Genomic DNA, 10,521 nt, shown 5'->3' with positions numbered 1-10,521 from the left:
TCACAAAAAAATACAGTTTTATGTCTTTATGTTTGAAGCCTGAAATGTGGCAAAAGGTCGCAAAGTTCAAGGGGGCCGAATACTTTCGCAAGGCACTGTATTTGAGTAATCCACTCGTTCAACATTCAAAGAAAGGAATCCAAAAAGCTACCGCTAAACTTTGTTAAAACAAGTCAAAATACATTTCTATGTAATCCTCAGGTATCCTAAATGTAATTAAATTATACTATTTCATATGGAAAGAAGTATGTTCAATAGAAAAACGATATTAGCAGCTGCGCATCATCTTCGTCGCGCGTGGATAGACTGATTTCCAAAGCTGTATCCCAGTACTGAAACTCATAATTCTTCTTTGGGAAGAAACCAGCCTGAAACATTGAACAAAGACTACTGACATCCAGTGGAACCCATAGGAATTGCAAACTAGGAGCCAGATAAACATTTTTCCCTATACGTTCTAATGGAAGAGCATGGGCTCTCAAAAAAATAATTCTGGTTTGTTTTCTCCTCCCATATCTACTGTGTTATAGTTTCCTACATTATTTTTTAAAAAATCTACAAACTTCAGAGTGTTTTCTTTACAATGGTACCAATTATATGCATATCCTGGCTTCAGGGCCTGAGCAACAGGCAGTTTACTTTGGGCACGTCAGTCAGGCAGAAATTTAGAAAAATAGGCCCTAGCCTAAGGAAGTTTTTAATGCTCTGATTTCTCCACTTTCACAGGACATATTCTATTCAATAATTTTGAATGGTGTAAAATGTTTTTGAATAAGACAAAGGACATGTCACATGTATCAGTTTGTAGCCTATTTATGTATTATTTATTTTATTTAGCCATCATAATTAATATCTTATCATATAGGCTATATCTCACATGCGGGTTTGGATGAGGCTGGGATACCTTGTTAGCGTCCCGACTATCTGACCATCAGATGCATAATCTCTAACACGTTATCACATCAAGATCACTTATTTTGTCATTAAACCGCACATAAGGGCACGGCGCAGTCAAGGAGAAAAAGTAGGACAACCGTCTGGTAAGGTAGTACAGTAGCCCCCTGAATGCTGCGGAAGAGCATGCGTAGAAAGATTGCAACCCAACATGAATCACATCGCCGTCCAACATTTGGAGCGAACAACAACGCAACGTTATCATCAGTTTTTGACTCGGCATTCCACTGGCATCTGTTGGAAAATTTGCCCATCACTTGTCCACAGGTAAGGATATATAACGTTTATTTAAATAGCTTGACAAATACAGTGCGCAAGTTTTGTTCTTAGTTCTACCCTGGCTGTTGATCGGAAAGAGTAACTTTAATGTCAAAGAGAAATGTCAAGCAGCGTTTTTAATGAATGTTATGGCTGTTTTGTTCACGAGCGAATAATCTGTCAGCGCACAATTTTTTTTTTATCCGGTCTATTTCAGGACATATCCTACCTGGAAATACATTATGACAGTCTACAGTAGTGCATTTTGTTCCACCCAAGAATTGGGATCTTGGTTATAGTTGCCCACATGATGATATATGTTCTAGTATTTCTGGCTTTGTGAACCTTTGGCGTCATAAAATCCAAAAGCTATCCGTTTGTTTTGTGTATGAGCTCAATTATGAAAAAAGGTGTTTTGCGACACTCAAACTTTTCTCTCAATGGGGGATTCAGATACTGTAGATTTGAGCCACGTTTTGATTTTAATCCTCTCTGGTCCATCTCAGTCTGGTCTATCTATATAGTATAAATATGTATCCAGATACATACCTTTCATTAAAAGCTTTCCTGCTGAGCTTGGACACTTGGACCAACCTACGTTATCAGGAGTGCTGTTCTCTTTGTATTTTGTAATTGACAACAAGTGTGTGTCAAATTTAGCACTCACCAGTCCATTGAGAGCTGGAGAGAGTGTGTAAAACGTAACACCTTTTTAAACAGATTACAGTTGTCCTCACAAAAGAAAGAAAGAAAATATTCTACTTTGGTGAAGGTGCCAAGTTCACATAATTCCACTGTTAGCTGGTTATGTGTTGCTATTTCTGGGTATCAAACAAGTCACACATGGAAAAATGACTCATTTAACATATCTCAAGCACTGTGTCAGAAGCATTCAGATCATTGAAGAATACTAATGTAATGCAGCTCATGCTGTTTGGTATAGAGGGCACTTTATGACCTCCCAAGAGGTGTTTGCAAATGTGTGAATATGGAGCAAGATTCATATTTGTATTACCAGGTAAGGATCTGTTTTGTATATATGTTATGTAGATCATTAGTAGGTTTGTAATGCTGTCAGAGCGCAGGGCAGCGGATCTCCCTTACTTTTTTCAATTTGAGAATACATGATGCTGGTAAAACTATTTACTTAAAAATGATAGAATGACAAACTAAATAAATATGTATAGCAGCCTAGAGGTAGGCCTAGCTACAAACTGGTTTCTTCCTTGTCTTCTCTATGGTGGTTGAGGGAATGATGAAGAACTATAGGCTATTTGTGTGAACTGCGGAGGCCCGTTACATGCTTGACCACTTTGGCCAATCAGAACGTTGATAAAAAGCTGCTGTTTTCGGTGCGTTCCGACATGTGGACATTTCTGCATCTGCAGTAACCCCTCTTTATACTTCAACTGGTTAATTTTTAATTTAGGACAGATGGGAGGAGAGGGTGTTCCAGTACAGTAAGTGGTGTTAATGCACAATAATGTTGGATGCCAGCCACCGATAAACCCCAGGCTCTGTCGTAACCGGCCTTGACCGGGAGGTCTGTGGGGCGACGCACAATTGGCCTAGCGTCGTCCAGGTTAGGGAGGGGTTGGCCGGTAGAGATATCCTTGTCTCATCACGCACCAGCAACTCCTGTGGTGGGCCGGGCGCAGTGCGCGCTAACCAAGGTTGCCAGGTGCACGGTGTTTCCTCCGACACACTGGTGCGGCTGGCTTCCGGGTTGGATGCGCGCTGTGTTAAGAATCAGTGCGGCTTGGTTGGGTGGTGTATCGGAGGACGCATGACTTTCAACCTTCATCTCTCCCAAGCCCGTACGGGAGTTGTAGCGATGAGACAAGATAGTAGCTACGAAACAATTGGATACCACGAAATTGGGGAGAAAACGGGGTAAAAAAAAAGAAGATTTTGTGCTAGCTTAGCCAGCTAGTCCTAAGGAAGACTCTAGTACACAGCAGCTGGGAGCTGAGCAAGCTAACAAGCATACTGTGTCACTAACTATCAAGCTAGCTAGTATACGGTGTTGCCCAAGCCTCGTGTGCTAGAGGGAGACGGTGATGACCTGTAGACAGTGTACTTCACGCCCGCCTGTCGCAGACGGTTTTCTCTGGTACACAGCAGGCGGGAGCGACACAGTGTGCTAGCTAGCTAACTAGAAAGCGAGCACACTGTGTCGCTAACTAGCAAGCTAGCTAGTAAACTAGCATACGGTGTCACCCTAGGCTCCTGTGCTTAGTGGGAGGCAGGGACGTCCTTCGTCTCCGCCTATCGGGCACTGTAATTCCACAGTTCTGTTAATGACTGAGGGCAGGACACTGTCTACTGGTGTTGCTCCTGCTAGCTAGCAAGGAGGACTCCGGTAGGCAGGGGCGAAAAACTCAGATAATACTTTTATTTCCACACCATTCTGCTGAGGACACCCACACCAAAGTGATCACATCAAAGCCCAAGGAGCCTGAACATCTCTGGATGTTGCTTGGGATATTTTGCCTATATTCGCTGAGATGCAGGCCCTGTTCTAGCTTGTTATGTTAGGGTGGGCAATTGAAAATGTGAATGCATTTAGGTTATAGAACAACAGGTTTTTACCTCGTCAGCTCGGGGATTCGATCCAGCAACCTTTCGGCTACTAGCCAAACGCTCTAACCATTAGGCTACCAGCTGCTCCAAGATTCATCCCCATACCAGGAGTCGAATCTGGGCCGCCAGGGTAAAAACCACGATTCCTAACCGCTAGACCATATGGGAAATGCATGAATACACCACACCAAATGCTTGATTTTTATGGGTGTTTTAAAATGATTTTCCTGCAATTCTATGTCGTAAAGATTTATGTTTACTACTTGGCCAATTGATTTGATAGGTGGGAAATGTTCTTGTTACTTATGCTCATGCTAGTCACATTAGCTCATCAGTCCCGAGGGTGGAACACCAATCTGTAGAGATCATTAAGAGGATTTATTAACCTCTAAAGGATCATTGCCCCCTAAAGCGCAACTCTAAATTGCGCCTAGTTTCCTAAGTCATATTGGCCTTTCTCATGCATTTCAAAGATGATGGAACAAAAAATTATATATGTTTTTGTCTTTGTATTATCTTCAGGTCCTGAAGCAATCCTTAAGAGGTCCTTTAAACAGTAACAGCAGCATAGGCGATGAGTCAAAATAGTTAGTGCAAAAAGGGTAAATGCAGATAGTTAACTATTTAGCAGTTTCCATTCCAAGTGGTGATGCAGCACGTCAAGATGCTCTCAATGGTGCAGCTGTAGAATGTTTTGAGGATCTGAGGGCCGATGCCAAATATTTTCAGCATCCTGATGGGGAAGAGGTGTTGTCATGCCCTCTTCAGGACTGTGTTGGTGTGTGTGAACTAGGGCTGGGTGATATGGCCAAAATATCACGTCTCTGTATTTTATGTTTTTGAATAATAAAAGTTCTAAATTTAGTTTATGAATAGTGGGTGACCCTAGGGTGGCAACACATACATTCTAAGTGATTTCAATGTGTCTTAATCCATTCTGATTGTTTTATACTGTTCAGTTCAACTTCAACCGAAAATCATTTTTAGCATTTTCATCAACTTCTGCATTCCCAGCACTCATTTTAGATCATTTCCACACTGCCACGTAGGGCTGCACACTATGGCCAAACAATCTAAGCCGTATTTCTAACCAAATGTTGCAATTGCGATTTTGAGCAACACACTTGGGTAAACTGTTGAAATAACAGAAATAGAATGATAATTCAAATTCTATAGTTAGAATATAATAGTGGGCATTTTCAATACAGTGTTGTTTGACATGACAACGAATTAAAATGCAGAGTAGGAACCAAAGTGTTGATAAGTGTTTCCTTGTGGACTCTATAATCTTTGGATACATTTCATGTTTTCTCTTAGCTACAAGATGTAGCTGACATATTCTTGCTTCGCATATTTCTCTTTGATTTAGAAGACGCTGTTGCAAAAACATGCTGATTTAGGTCTACACCATCACTGGTATTTTCAGGCTGTATAGCTAACTGGGTTCGCTCTGACTCAGTACAAGTATTAGCTATCTAGAAATTAGCATTAGCGATTAGAATGGACTATTAGCGGCTAACAAGATTGATGCCTAACTTGCTGAATACAATCTAGCTGTTTCCAGATGTAAGAAGTCACAAACTAATAGTGTAATTACAGAACGCTAGTGGATTTACCGTTGAAGTCAGAAGTTTACATATACCTTAACCAAATACATTTAAACTCAGTTTTCACAATTCCTGACATTTTAATCCTAGTAAAAATTCCCTGTCTTAGGATCGCCACTTTATTTTAAGAATATGAAATGTCAGAATAATAGAGTGATTTATTTCAGCTTTTATTTCTTTCATCACATTCCCATTGGGTCAGAAGTTTACATACACTCAGTTCGAATTTGGTAGCATTGCCTTTAAATTGTTTAACTTGGGTCAAACGTTTTGGGTAGCCTTCCACAAGCTTCCCATGATAAGTTGGGTGAATTTTGGCCCATTCCTCCTGACAGAGCTGGTGTAACTGAGTCAGGTTTGTAGGCCTCCTTGCTCGCACACGCTTTTTCTGTTCTGCCCGCAAATTTTCTATGGGATTTAGGTCAGGACTTTGTGATGGCCACTCCAATACCTTGACTTTGTTGTCTTTAAACCATTTTGCCACAACTTTGGAAGTATGCTTGGGGTCATTGTCCATTTGGAAGACCCATTTGTGACCAAGCTTTAACTTCCTGACTGATGTCTTGAGATGTTTCTTCAATATATCCACATAATTTTCCTGCCTCATGATGCCATCTATTTTGTGAAGTGCACCAGTCCATCCTGCAGCAAAGCACCCCCACAACATGATGCCGCCACCCCGTGCTTCATAGTTGGGATGATCTCCTTCGGCTTGCAAGCCTTCCTCTTTTTCCTCTTTTTTTTACCAAATTCCCTAACAAAAGAGGCTATTTGAACATAAATGGTGAACGTTATCGAACAAAACAAACATTTATTGTGGAACTGCGATTCCTGGGAGTGCATTCTGATGAAGATCATCAAAGGTAAGTGAATATTTATAATGCTATTTTTGACTAATGTTGACTGCGCAACATGATGGATATTTATTTTTGCTGGTTTTGGCTCTGAGCGCCGTTCTCAGATTATGCTTTTTCCGTAAAGTATTTTTGAAATCTGACACACTTCTCCTTAAAGCAACCGCTGTATTTAAAGTTCCATGCATAACACTTGAATTTTCATCAACATTTATAATGAGTATTTCTGTGAATTCATGTGGCTCTCTGCAATATCACTGCATGTTTTGGAACTACTGAACATAACACGCCAATGTAAACTAAGATTTTTGGATATAAATATGAACTTTACCGAACAAAACATACATGTATTGTGTAACATGATGTCCTATGAGTGTCATCTAATGAAGATCATCAACGGTTAGTGATTTCATTTTATCTCTTTGTGCTTTTTGTGAGTCCTCTCTTTGGCTGGAAAAATGGCTGGGTTTTTCTGTGAGTTGGTGGTGACCTAACATAATCGTTTGAGAAATTTGATTTATGAGATTTCTGTTGATTTGTATTTGGCGCCCTGCAATCTCATTGGCTGTTGGAGAGCGGAACCCCAGTCCTAGACAGGTTTTAACAGTGCGATTTGCCAAGGCAGGATACTCTGAGCGCAGCCCAATCCAGAAATCAGGCAGTGGCTTCTGATTTGAAATAAAAATTTCACAGAACCGCTTGTTGCAATTTCGATGAGGCTCTCTTGTTCAGATATCGGTAAGTGGACTGGAGGCAGGGCATGAAAGGGATAACTAATCTTAGATAGAGAAGAGCTCCAACTTCTTAATCATAGCCTCAATGTTGTCCCGCACATTGAATATAGTCCCACTAATCCTAGATTCAGATCATTCAGTTGAAAAAAAAGATCACCCAGATAGGCCAGTCGTGTGAGAAACTCGTCATTACGCAAGCGGTCAGAAAAGGGAAAATTATGGTCAGTAAATAACTTTAAGCTCGTCTCTCAATAAAAAAAAAACAACGTGTTAATACTTTACCCCTTGATAACCAGCGTTACATGGTTGCTGCCCATATCATTGCATTGTGCAGAAATTACTTGAGAGTTCAGGGGCTTTGCTTTAAACAAAGTTAACCATTTTCACTGTAGTGTCCAAAACGTCTTTCAAGGTGTCAGGCATTCCCTTGGCAGCAAGAGCCTTTCGGTGGATGCTGCAGTGTACCCAAGTAGCGTCAGGAGCAACTGCTTGCATGTGCGTTACCACTCCACTATGTCTCCCTGTCATGGCTTTTGCGCCATCAGTACAGACACCAACACATCTTGACCACCAAACTCCATTTGATGTCACAAAGCTGTCCAGTACTTAAAACATAACATATCCTGTTGTCCTGGTTTGCAGAAGAGGATGTCTTCCTTAATTTATAAGTGTAACGGACAAATACCAGGAGCTGTGCCAAGCCTGCCACGTCTGACTCATCCAGCTGTAACGCATATAATTCACTGGCTTGTATGCGAAGCAGTAATTGTTTTCAAACATCTCCTGCCATGTCTCTGATGCGTCGTGAAACAGTGTTGTTTGATGAAGGAATTGTCTGCATAGTTTTTTTCCTCCCATCATTGTGCCAGCCCTGTCTGTGGCAGTAGGAAGAATGAAGTCCTCCACAATACTTACTTACTGACTTTATTGTCCCCATGGGGAAATGCTGTTGCAGTGTCATGTACACATTTTAAAGTGGCATTTAAATACAAAACAAAATTGACAATACAACAAAGTTACATACCAATAAATTTAAAAAATGTGGAAAAAATAAATTAAACATTTAAAAAAAAAGACTGGCCTGCTGGCCTTACGGAGTCGATAGGAACATTAGCCCAAGCTATTTAGGATGGATATCACGCCTGGCACAAATGATTGTCTAGTTCTGTTTTTCCTGCTGAGGGGTGCCCTATACCTGCGCCCAGAGGGGAGTAGTTCAAAGTCCAGGTACAGGGGGTGGCTTGGGTCTAAAATTATTTTGCATGTTTTGTTTCTAAATTTCTTCACGAGTGAAGGTTTCTTCATCGAGTTGTGAGAGTACTTTTGCACATACAACACACTGTGGCTGAGGAAAGGCACTACTCCCAATATAAGTGAACCCCACATGTGGAATTACTAATGCTTGCATTGGATGTGCTCGTGGAAGCAGAACAACTTGTTTCGTCGACACGTGCAGGTGTAGAACTGCTGGTAGAAGCAGTACTACCAGTAGAGCTGGTATGTGTCTCTATGGATGCGGGCATTACTTCTTCTTTCTTTTACCATTTTATCTATTTTTGAGCAAAACGAATGAGCAGCAGCTACGTTTGGCTACATACGGACCGTTAGTGGAATTCCCGCGAGAGAGTAACGGTTAATGTGATTGGATTATTTACTTGACTAGGCTACCTGTATTTGACGTGTTGTTATTTCGCTGACCACTAGATGGTTACATTTTATTTTTGGCAGTGAAACAAGGCTACTCAGGCAAGAATAAAACCTCACACAAATGTATAGCGCCATTGGACGGCAGTGTGCGTACCCCTGGGGGACACGTACCCCAGTTTGAGAATACCTGTTGTAGATTACAGCATGCCCTTGTTTTGCTCTAGGTAAGCACACTGTTCAAAGAAATAGGATATTAGCTGCGTATCCCAACTCCCGAAGTGACTTGGCTATGTTTTAGAAATGACAAATGAAATGAAATCTGTTCAAATCGGAGGTGGATACTTTGAAAACAGGGTTGTGTTAAGTTGTCACCAAACAGTAAAAACTGAAATTGAGAGGTAGCTCTAATTGTCAAATAAGAAGTGCTTGTTTTCATTTTTCATTTTCTGAAACATTTTGCTACTGTATGCTCTTGTGAACATGACCCAGGCCTCCTGGTAGATACAGGGAGAACTCGGATGCTGCAGGGGCCCCTATACTCGGCCTCCAGGGTTCTCTATATGGGCCTGCGCATGATTGAGAAGATGGTGTGGGAAGATTCATACTGTTTGAATGTGCCATTTAGGCAAATCCCACTCCCATGAGAAAAGTGCAATCCAGGTGAGCTGTGCTGACTCTAGCCCTGTGGTCAACCTCCATCCCCCCTATCCATCCCCACTTCCCCCTTTCCCTCTCTCTCCCAGGTGTGCACTGCCTACTAGATAAGAAAGCGTCAGGTGCACCATGGGAAAATAAGTCATAAATCAGCAGAATAGGCCTGGGAAAAGTTATAGATGCAGGGCTATGCACGTGAAATGCAGAAACACAAAAAACACTTTGAATGCAAACTATGAACTTGACTTGATACTTTCGTGTTGATATGTTAGAATGGACCCGGACGATGTTGGGCCAATTGTGTTCCACCCTATGGGACTCCAATCACGGCAGGGTGTGATACAGCCTGGATTCAAACCAGGGATTGTAGTGACACCTCTTGCACTGAGATGCAGTGCCTTAGACCGCTGCGCCACTTGGCAGCGACCCCGTAATGGGTTGCTCTATGATCGCTGTGAGATCCTATACCAGCTTTTGTTTACTGTAGTGGTTCTCATTGACTGGTATGAGACTGGACTGTTGTGCCTTTTTACTGTGAGGGTGGGGTTCATTAGGCACTAGACAGAGAAACTGACAGACAGCCAGGGACCACCTGGACCTGTAAGAAACGCTAATTTACATGTTCTGTTGATTGCCCTCATGAACACAACACTGAAGTAGGGTGTTTTTGCACAGTAGTGGGGATAAGTAGTTCAACAAGCTAGAATTGGGAATACTATTTGAATGAGCATTTGAGTTGAAGTATCCTGAAGGCTACAATATAGAGATCAACAATTGTAATGTCAATAGGTAAAATGTATGCAATATTGGAATGCTTTCATAACCTTACATTTTACATTTACATTTAGCAGGCGCTCTTATCCAGAGCAACGTAGTTAGTGCATTCATCTTAAGATCGCTAGGTGAGACAACCACAAATCACAGTTGTAGTAAGTCTTTTTTTTCTCAGTGAAGGAGTTATCAGCAAAGTCAGTGCTATTACGAAAAGACAAGTGCAGTAAAAAACAAACATTTATGGGGGTAACAATGAGCTGTCTTATTTAAGATACTCGTTGAATAGGTAGGGTTTTAGAAGTTTTCAGAAGATGGGCAGTGACTGCTGTCCTAGTGTCAGGGGGAAGCTTGTTCCACCATGTGGTGCCAGGACAGAGAAGACCTTTAATTAGGCTGGGATGGCCAAGAGACCAGACGTGGCAGAAAGGAGCGCTCCCGTTGCGGTGTGGGGTTTGA

General features: G+C 41.6%; 1 protein-coding gene across 1 annotated transcript in view; it reads left to right on the top strand.

The window, feature by feature from the left end:
- Positions 1-933: 933 nt before the first annotated feature.
- LOC110527600 (zinc finger protein 385B) overlaps positions 934-10,521 on the top strand; it is a 148,878-nt gene continuing 139,290 nt past the window's right edge. The window contains exon 1 of the mRNA XM_021608989.3: positions 934-1,221. The gene's annotated coding sequence lies outside the window, so the exon portion shown is untranslated. The remainder of the gene's footprint in view (positions 1,222-10,521) is intronic.

Source organism: Oncorhynchus mykiss, chromosome 7 (genome assembly GCF_057628025.1).
Source record: "Oncorhynchus mykiss isolate SJ-2025 chromosome 7, ASM5762802v1, whole genome shotgun sequence".
NCBI classification, from domain to species: domain Eukaryota; kingdom Metazoa; phylum Chordata; class Actinopteri; order Salmoniformes; family Salmonidae; genus Oncorhynchus; species Oncorhynchus mykiss.
The sequence above is the reverse complement of the archived record's forward strand: the minus strand, read 5'-3'. Positions and strand labels throughout refer to the sequence as shown.